The sequence below is a fragment of the Ostrea edulis genome, chromosome 9 (genome assembly GCF_947568905.1).
Source record: "Ostrea edulis chromosome 9, xbOstEdul1.1, whole genome shotgun sequence".
NCBI lineage: Eukaryota > Metazoa > Mollusca > Bivalvia > Ostreida > Ostreidae > Ostrea > Ostrea edulis.
Window position 1 is genome coordinate 45,944,308 of NC_079172.1, and position 10,938 is coordinate 45,955,245.

Consider the following 10,938-nt stretch of genomic DNA (forward strand, 5'->3'; position numbering starts at 1 on the left):
TACTCAAAATGTTTCGTATAAAATTCCCTAAATAGTCCCTCCCCCTTTTGATAAAGGTCATATATGAACTTTATAACAAACGGGATGACTTCAGCTTCTCCATTGTCAACTTCCCATATTTATGTAGCAATATTCTATTATCATCTACACAAATATATGGTATATAGTGTTTTTATATATATATAGAATAGAATACTAGTACTTTATTTCTACATGTAATCCAGAGTCCAAAGTAGACAAACATGAGATGATTACAACAATGAAGAGAAGAGATGCCAAACAATAGAATATGCATATTAATTGATAACAATAACTGACAAGGTATACTTAAGAATACATAATACTTTTACAAATGTCATATACATAAATATATATATATTACTAAACCTTGTTATTGTAAATAAATCTGCCCGCAAGATCAAGAATTTCTTTCTCTTCTGTGTTTAGTAGCCAAATAGTTTTTGCTCATTATCTTAAGTAGAAAATTTTGGATTTTTTTTTCTACAAAATTAAATATTTCTTTTCTTTCGTTATCGTATTTAATTTTTCACGTTATTAAAAATGTATTTCATTTTCAACGTTATTAGACTGTCTCTCGACTGATTCGGTACGAAATTTGACTGCCAAGAGCTTGTTTTGTTTATGGTCAGTTTTGGAATCGAGGCAGGCTACTGACATCGATGTTACAGGGGTTTAAAAAAAGTCTTGTTTAAAGTCAGCATTTCACGAATTTTATGGTCGATCTAATTATAGGCTGTCCGTTATCAGGTAAAATGCTGTCTGACATGTCGGCCGTTCTTTTACACGCTGATTTTGACTGCAGGTTTACTCTGTTTGCCCGATCGCGGCGGGGGTGACCAGTCAACAGGGAATGTTTAATCCTCCTTGACACCTGATCCCACAGGTTTGTATGTTCAGGGGTCCTGTGTTTGCCCTACTTTTAATTTTGTAGGAGTTATGAGATTGATCACTGTTCGTTATCTTCACCTTCATGATATTGGTAGGCCATTCGTTAGCAATGAAATGATTTTATCAAGTATTCTTTAGGCACCTTCATCATCATATCTCCTCGGCTATATACGGTATAGCCTATGTACAATTTAGCTTGTGAAAGTATGGTAAGTCGTGTTTTTTATGCTCTTATATGTTTATTTGTTTTTAGATTAGAATAATTGATTTTAAAATAACTGAACTGGAGTCCTGGGCCGGGTTTCACAGAACTATCTTACGATCTGTCATAAGATAGATCATAAGAGTGTCTTAAGATCTCACTTATGACAATCATAAGATATGGCAGTACCGTTTCATAAAACTATCTTAACTTTAGAAATCTTAAGATGGGTCTTAGGACTTTGTTATACTCATTCCATTGTTCTATACCGTGTTTGTTTTATTAATTTTTAACTGCGTAGATGAATTTAAATGTTACATGTATATGAAAGATTAAAGTATATAAAAATATATATAGGAAGTTGAAATATTGCGATTTTAGTTATTTGTAATGATTTAATGTATCTATAAAATGTAATACATGCGACCTTAGGGACCGGTCAATATTTATGGGGGTGGAGGGTGGGGTGGGGTGTGTGTGCAAAATGCAATAGGACACACACATACTGATAGGACTCTCAACTTTTTCATTTTTAACACTTATAGGACAGCTATATTTTTTGTGCAAATGTATTAATGAACCAAAAATATTATAAAGTATTTTAAACTTTTAATTCAACTATCTTACAAACAATAATGCTGAATTGTATGCATACTTTATTTCATATCCAAGTTGAATATACTAGAGACAATTTTGATAAAGTACTGGACCTTTGAAAATTTTTAATATAAAACATGTAATTGAAAATCACAAAAGAAGTATTCAGCTGTGAATAAAATTGCAAAAATTACATGTAAATTTTGCATGGTGTATGGATTTCAATCATAGAAAATAAAAATGGTATATCAAGTTGGTCATAACTTGAAGCATACAGACCAGAATTTAACTAAAGTCTAAACACATCTTTAATAAATTGATAATTTGCCAATACAACCTACATCATTGGGTTAAATGCTGTCTGACTTGTTTCATGCCGATTGTTAGGCCGTTCTTGGCACCCTAATTTTGATTAGGGATAACTCCGTTTACCTGATCAGGATATAGGGCTCATGGCGGGTGTGACCGGTTGACAGGGGATGCCTACTCCTCCTAGGCACCTGATCCTACATTGTACCTCTGGTATATCCAGGAGTCCGTGTTTGTCCAACTTTCTATTTTGTATTGCTCATAGGAGTTATGAGATTAATCACTGTTCGTTACCTCCACCTTACATAGAGAATACCGAGATGCGAAAAATACTTGCAAGTACATGAGACAACAAGTCAGTAAAACAGTAATTTTAAAAATATGCAAAATGTAGCAACAATTTAACAAAAAGAATAAAAAATAAGATGAAATGAGATTTGTAACTTGACTACACAAATTACCGAACAAACATGACAAAGTGAACAAAAGTTTCTCAGGAGCTTGAATCCCTCAGCTGATAACATTTCAAATGATAATTACGAAGAACTCCAGAGATCTTTAAAATGAAGTATAAAATGTTGTTTAATCATACATGTATATTTGTTTATTAGATAGGACACACACTTTTGTATTAAACATATGATCTATAGGACAGCAACTTTTTTGTATTCTTAGAAGATAGGACATAGTGGTTTTTGAAAGAAAAAGGAAATATGGAATGCACTGGTCCCAACCCCCCAATAAATATTGACCGGTCCCTTACACTTTATTTTGTATTTCAAAGTTTTGTATTTAGTATATCATTTTGCTGGAAAAGAAAAGAAAAGACAAGTACGGCGTTGCTAACTTGTAACAAACGTTTTTTTTTTTTTTTAAAAAGTATATTCCGTAAACGAGGGTGTGGGTAGGTATAGGGAAAACCAAAGACACGGGTAATACTTAAACAAATTTATAACGAACTTTGCATTAATCGAGCAAAACGTGTGCACGCGTGTTCGACTATACATGTACATGTATACTGGGCGCAAAAGCTTTCTTATGTGAAAAAGCCAATAACTGAATGAAATGAAATGAAATAGTACGAAAACCATCAAAAGGATAAAAACGTGTAGAAATAGATTTACCCAATGCTGCGTTTGTGTCTACAAACAATGAACGAATGGTATTCGAATGCGTTTACTTGTGACCAGATAGCGGTTACGAAGTCCGTGTGCATGCTCTCAGACAAATCGGTGTCAGAAGACTTAAAATGTCTATGAAACGATGTCCAAACTTTTCAGCTGCTGAAATATCAGTATTGTTTGATGAGGTGGAGAAAAGAAAAGACATTTGTTTTCAAAACAAAATTATAGTTCCAATGCTATGAAGAAAACTTGGGGAGGTGTCACTTCTAAAATCAATGCTGTAAATTCAACAAGTTATGTCCGGTCGGGGGAAGAAATGAAGAAAAAGTGGACATGCCTAAACAGCGAATGTGGGAAAAGTTTATTTGTGGAATGTACGAAACGAATATTGAGTTCATCACAAAGATCACATATCGCGGTATACGAAGCTTATCAATGATGTCCACATCCTCCATATACATGTAGTCTAATAGATTGTTTTTGTCCCTGAAACCACGTTCCACCCGGATAAACTACCTACCTCTTAGCAAAACATATTTCAGTACTTATAGACTTAAGACAAGTATCTGGATGCCTTAAGATTTCTCAGTAACAATCTTAAGATTATCTTAAGATATGACAGTTTTGTGAAACAGCTAAGATGGATCTTGTGACAAATTTTGGTCTTAATGTGAAACTGGGCCCTCATCTGTTAGTATTTAACGGCTACATAAAACCGTTTTTTTGAGGTACTGACTAAAACCCGGTCTTCGGTCTCGGTCCCGTGACTAAAACCCGGATACTTTTATTCGATACAAACAGAATATATCAGGATATTTGAGCCCCATTTCTCAATAACTTAGGTATGACATCTCATGCCTTCATTCTGATAGTAAATTGATCATATTATTTTCTTCTTTCGTAAAATAATATGTGAAAACTCCGGGACCGGTGGGACCGAGAAGTAAAAACAGTGCTAAAAGCCGGTCCCGGTCTCGATATTTTTTATTTTTCCTAAATAGTCACTTTAATCTACCTTTTTATTAAAAAATATAAGAGTGTTATATTCAATGACATTCCTTTGTATGCACATGTATGTTTCTGATTTATTGTATGTTTGTGTTTTATTCCAATTTTCCTTTTTATGTCAAAATCGAACTCAACTACGTGATTTTTTTTTCTCCCAAATGAACGCGTTATATTACATTTTCATAAAAAGATAAGGATGTAGAAGAGAACTAATATATATGTAACACCTGACCACACGATTGATAAAATTTTCAAATTCAATGTTGGTGTATTCCGAACCGGGTCTCTGTATATGTACATGTATACGCGGGTTACTGCTCTCTCTCTCTCTCTCTCTCTCTCTCTCTCTCTCTCTCTCTCTCTCTCTCTCTCTCTCTCATTTACGAGTGTATCGTGAGAATCGCATTAATTTGTTAAATTATGATGTTATATTAGTTGTTATAATCAGGGAAGAAAAGTCTCTATGTAAATATTAGAATAATGCAAAGTAGAGTGCACGTGCAAAATATGAGTCCAGAATGTACGATGTATGAAGTACTTTAAAAATTATGTTCATGAGTGAAATGGAAAAAAAAAAACCAACCAAATATTGTCCTTAAAGAAACATGAAGAATAATTGTTGTTGATAGCGAAACAAAATTAATGTGCACTCTTGTCAACAACTCCCTCCCCCGCCCCTTTCCAGAAAGATTCTGAATACAAGAATAATGCTTTTGAAAAGCAAATGTTATACCTCCGTAATCGGATATTCAGGGCGCATTTACATACTTTTTGGTCCATCCGTCTGTTTGTCAGTAAAAACTTGCACCTTCGGTATAACTTTTGAATGCATGTTGATAGGGTTTTCATATTTCACATGTGTACTTCTTGTGACAAGACCTTTCTTTACATGCAATTCTTCACCTTTCAAATTTGACCTACTTTTGAAAATCTTTAACCTTAGTCATGACTTTTGAATGGTTAGAAAAATACACGAGGGTATAAATTGCTTCACGCAGGCATACTTTTCATGAAGCGCTAACAGTAGGCCTATTTGTATTTTCAAAACTGAAATTTATTTCTTAAATGAATTTACAGGTATGTCTTACATATTTATAAATGTAGATTTCATTGTTTGTAAAGTGAATTTATGTCAAATTTATGCACTTTGAAATATAAGATATTTTGAAAATAGGAAACAAACAGTTTTTGTGCAGCATAATTAATACATATATGTTTGTATATATACGTATATAGCTATTCACAATAAATATAGTTACCACATAATATTACAGTAAAAACATTCCATAGATTATTTGAAGATCATCTAAACTCAGAGGGTATCTTCTGTATAAGTATACAGAATCTGACATTTTTGGTGAGCATGTTCTCTATGTATGACACACTTTTATAGATACTATAAATATATTAGGTGGATTTTTTTTAAGCATTGTATCTAAAAGAACCACAAATGAAAAAAATAAAATAAAACTAAGTATCAAGTAAGAAAGGAAGAAATATTTTATAGTTATTATTTATTGGTTATTTACAAATATATGTAAAATATATACCCATATAAAGAGATCGGGTTTGGAATACAAAACATGAATCTTTGAAAACTGATTTTGACAAGAATAGAAGAAATAAAATAAATGAACAAATAAACTAACTGTAAATTACAAACAAATACACCAGGATAAGTACATATATATTATTTCCCTTCTACATCCTTATCTTCTTATGAAAAGGTAGTGTAACACGATCATTTGGGACAAAATGTCACGTACATGTATAGTTGAGTTCGATCTGACATAAATATAAAGAATATTGGAATAAAAAACCTACACACACAATAAATCAGAAATATATGTATACATAGGGATGCCATTGATTATCACGTCCTTATATTTTTTATGAAAAGGTAGATTAAAGCGGCTATTGAGGAAAAATGTCGAGACCGGGACCGGCTTTTAGCATTGTTTTTATTTCTCGGTCCCACCGGTCCCGGAGTTTTCGGCAGGGTCTATAAGCCCGTGAACTGATACAATCGGAAGTTCCGTGAACTCAAACACACACAAATTGCATACGTCATACAATTTACTTTCGTTTTTACTAAAGGTCTAGTATTAACTCGTACCCGAGATGCATATTAAAAATCTTTTGTAAGTGGAGGTACAGAATCAACACTAATAAGGATTTGATTGAGTTCACTGGGTTCTAATTAGGATGTGATTGAGTTCATGGGCTTCTAATTAGGATATGGTCCACTTCACGGGCCTGTCTCTAACACTAAATAGGATGTGATTGAGTTCACGGGCCTAACTCTAACACTAATTAGGATATGATCCAGTTCACGGGCCTGATTCTAACATTAATTAGGATGTGATTGAGTTCACGGGCCTGATTCTAACACTAATCAGGATATGATGCAGTTTACGGGCCTGATTCTAACACTAATTAAAATGTGATCCAGTTCACGGGCCTGAGTCTAACACTAATTAGCATGTGATTGAGTTCACGGGCCTGCTTCTAACACTAATTAGGATATGATCCAGTTCACGGGCCTGATTCTAACATTAATTAAAATGTGATCCAGTTCACGGTCCCGATTCTAACACTAATTAGCATGTGATTGAGTTCACGGGCCTGCTTCTAACACTAATTAGGATATGATCCAGTTCACGGGCCTGATTCTAACACTAATCAAAATGTGATTGAGTTCACGGGCCTGATTCTAACACTAATGAAATATGATTGAGTTCACGGGCCTAATTCTAACACTAAGTAAAATGTGATTGAGTTCACGGGCCTGATTCTAAAACTAATCAGGATATGATCCAGTTCACGGGCTTGATTCTAACACTAATTAAAATGTGATCCAGTTCACGGGCCTGATTCTAACACTAACTAGCATGCGATTGAGTTCACGGGCCTGATTCTAACACTAATTAGCATGTGATTGAGTTCACGGGCCTGCTTCTAACACTAATTAGGATATGATCCAGTTCACGGGCCTGATTCTAACATTAATTAAAATGTGATCCAGTTCACGGTCCCGATTCTAACACTAATTAGCATGTGATTGAGTTCACGGGCCTGCTTCTAACACTAATTAGGATATGATCCAGTTTACGGTCCTGATTCTAACACTAATCAAAATGTGATTGAGTTCACGGGCCTGATTCTAACACTAACTAGCATGTGGTTGACTTCACGGGCCTGATTCTAACACTAATTAAATGTGATTGAGTTCACGGGCCTAATTCTAACACTAAGTAAAATGTGATTGAGTTCACGGGCCTGATTCTAACACTAATTAGCATGTGATTGAGTTCACGGGCCTGATTCTAACACTAATTAAATGTGATTGAGTTCACGGGCCTAATTCTAACACTAAGTAAAATGTGATTGAGTTCACGGGCCTGATTCTAAAACTAATCAGGATATGATCCAGTTCACGGGCTTGATTCTAACACTAATTAAAATGTGATCCAGTTCACGGGCCTGATTCTAACACTAATCAAAATGTGATTGAGTTCACGGGCCTGATTCTAACACTAACTAGCATGTGATTGAGTTCACGGGCCTGATTCTAACACAAATTAGGATATGATCCAGTTCACGGGTCTGATTCTAACACTAATTAGGATATGATCCAGTTCACGGGCCTGATTCTAACACTAATTGAAATGTGATTGAGTTCACGGGCCTGATTCTAACACTAGCTAGCATGTGATTGAGTTCACGGGCCTGATTCTAACACTAATTAGCATGTGATTTAGTTCACTGGCCTGATTCTAACACTAATTAGGATATGATCCAGTTCACGGGCCTGATTCTAACACTAATTAGGATATGATCCAGTTCACGGGCCTGATTCTAACACTAATTGAAATGTGATTGAGTTCACTGGCCTGATTCTAACACTAATTAGGATATGATTCAGTTCACGGGCCTGATTCTAACACTAATTAGGATATGCTCCAGTTCAGGGGGCTGACTCTAACACTAATTAGGATGTGATTAAGATCACAGGCCTCTAATTAGAATTATAGCATTATTATTTATTTCCACAAATCACATTTTCATACAACTCTTTATAGTGAAATGTTACACACATCTATTTTGATTTAAATCGTATCATTGATTATTCATCTATAACTTAGACTTTTGAAATAGTTTATTATACCCCCCGCAACAAGTTGTGGGTGGGGGGGTATACTGGAATCGGGTTGTCCGTCTGTCTGTCCGTCCGTCTGTAGACGCAATGGTTTCCGGGCTCTAAAGCATTATCCTTTCCACCTACCGTCACCATATCATATATATGGACTACCCATGGGATGAAGATGTTCCCTATCGATTTTGGGGTCAAAAGGTCAAAGGTCACGCGCACTGGACATCAAAGTAGCAATATGGTTTCCATTTAAATTCTTTAATGGCTTTTTTCATCGCATGGAGATGCTGTGTTCCTAGATACCTTTTGGATCATAATATTGAAGTTTTACCTATTTCCAACACGCTTTAGGAGATTGGGGTAAGCGAGGGGTATTCTTAGTGAGCATTGCTCACAGTACCTCTTGTTTTAACAGGTTGTTTTTTTACAATAACTATCGGAAAAGACTAACAAAATTTATGTTCCTATCATGCATAAATCTAAATAAATCATTGATTTTGCAAAATCTGATGACATCATAGGAGGGTGGAATTACTTTAAATTATGTTTAGTGCTGTGTGTATATAAACATGCACTCATATAATTATATCTTCCCTCTTCCAGGGGGAGACATATTGTATTTGTACTTTCTGTCCGTCCTTCCGTCACAAAATCTTGTGAACGCTTCTCCACCTATATGGCTTATCAGATAGACTTGAAACTTTGTACAATGCTTCATTGTCATTTGCAGATGTGAATATTGTTGGGACGGGAGGATCCAATTGTTTTCCTAAGAGTTATAGTGGATCTAAGAGGGGTGGAAGATGTAAAATAGCTTATGAACTCTTCTCCTCCCATATGGCTTATTGGATAGACTTGAAACTTTGTACAATGCTTAATTGTCATTTGTAGATGTGCATATTGTCGGAATGGGAGGATCCAAAGTTTTTCCTAAAAGATATAGTGGATCTAAAAGGGGTGGAGGATGTTAAAATACCTTGTGAACACTTCTCCTATATGGCTTATCTGATAGACTTGAGAATTTGTACAATGCTTCAATGCCATTTGTAGATGTGCAAGTTGTAGGGACAGGAGGATCCAATTTCTGTCCTAAGAGTTATAGTGGATCTAAGAGGGGTGGAAGATGTAAAATAGTTTATGAACTCTTCTCCTCCCATATGGCTTATTGGATAGACTTGAAACTTTGTACAATGCTTAATTGTCATTTGTAGATGTGCATATTGTGGGAATGGGAGGATCCAAAGTTTTTCCTAAAAGATATAGTGGATCTAAAAGGGGTGGAGGATGTTAAAATACCTTGTGAACACTTCTCCTATATGGCTTATCTGATAGACTTGAGAATTTGTACAATGCTTCAGTGCCATTTGTAGATGTGCAAGTTGTAGGGACAGGAGGATCCAATTGCTATCCTTAAAGTTAAAGTGGATCTGAGGGGTGTAGGGTATAAAATAGTTTGTGAACGCTTCTCCTCCTATATGGCTTATCAGAGTTCATGTCTATCTTCCTGCCCATGCTTTCTCCTCCATACTATTCAATACATTAAGGGGGATGTTTCCTATATTTTACGAATTAATTGGTTGATTGACAACAAACTTGGTACACTTGTACAGCATATATAAGGAGTAGATGACCCCTATTGATTCTTAGGTCACATGGTCAGTCCACTCTTGACATAGGAAGGTATTGTCTGCTCAATATTTTGAATTGGTGCAACTACTATCAATTAAATGAGGCACGGGTATAACCCTTTCAATTTTGCAACTTGGGGGGCATATGTGTTTTAGAAACATCTCTTGTGTTGTATTATATGAATTACAGGTTTTAGTGTGCTCAGTTTAGAGAATAGCATAAAAGTATTTGATAATTAAATATCTTACAGATTGGCAGTTTACTCCATGCACCGAAAGGAATGATAAACTGTGATATTCGTAAATGATGAGCATTTATATTTTTAGCTCACCTGAGCCAAAGGCTCAAGTGAGCTTTTCTGATCAAAATTTGCCCGTTGTCTGTCGTCGTCGGGCGTCATAAACGTTTTACATTTTCGACTTCTTCTCAAGAACCGCAGGACCAATTTCAACCAAACTTCCCACAAAGCATCCTTGAGTGAAGGGCTTTCAAGTTTGTTCAAAAGAAGGGTCATGTCCCTCTCAAAGGGGAGATAATCACAAAAATGCAAAAATAGGGTGGGGTCATTAAAAAATCTTCTAATCAAGAGCCACTCGGCCAGAAAAGCTGAAATTTACATGACAGCTTACTGGCATAGTACAAATTCACGTTTATTAAAATCATGGCCCCTGGGGGTTGGATGGGGCCACAATAGGGGATCAAAGTTTTTACATACAAATATATAAGGAAAATGTTTAAAAATCTTTTTCTCAAGAACCACTGAGCCAGAAAAGCTGATATTGACATGAAAGCTTCCTGACATATTTCAGATTTCAGTTTGTGAAAATTATGGCTCCCAGGGGTAGGATGGGGTCACATGGGGGATCAAAGTTTTGCATACAAATATATAGGAAAAATCTTTAAATACATATGTATGAGCCAAAGTGACTCAGGTGAGCGATGTGGTCCTTGGGCCTCTTGTTTGTATGTGGCTGTGGTAGACAATTTTTAGTTCATCCTAGCTCCTA

The 10,938-nt window shown here is 35.4% G+C and overlaps 1 long non-coding RNA gene across 1 annotated transcript in view; it reads left to right on the forward strand.

The window, feature by feature from the left end:
* The first annotated feature begins 10,539 nt into the window (after positions 1-10,539).
* Positions 10,540-10,938, forward strand: part of LOC130050180 (uncharacterized) — a 3,533-nt gene continuing 3,134 nt past the window's right edge. Inside the window, exon 1 of the long non-coding RNA XR_008798594.1 lies at positions 10,540-10,938. This exon is cut by the window's right edge and continues 1,134 nt beyond it. This is a non-coding gene — a long non-coding RNA (uncharacterized LOC130050180).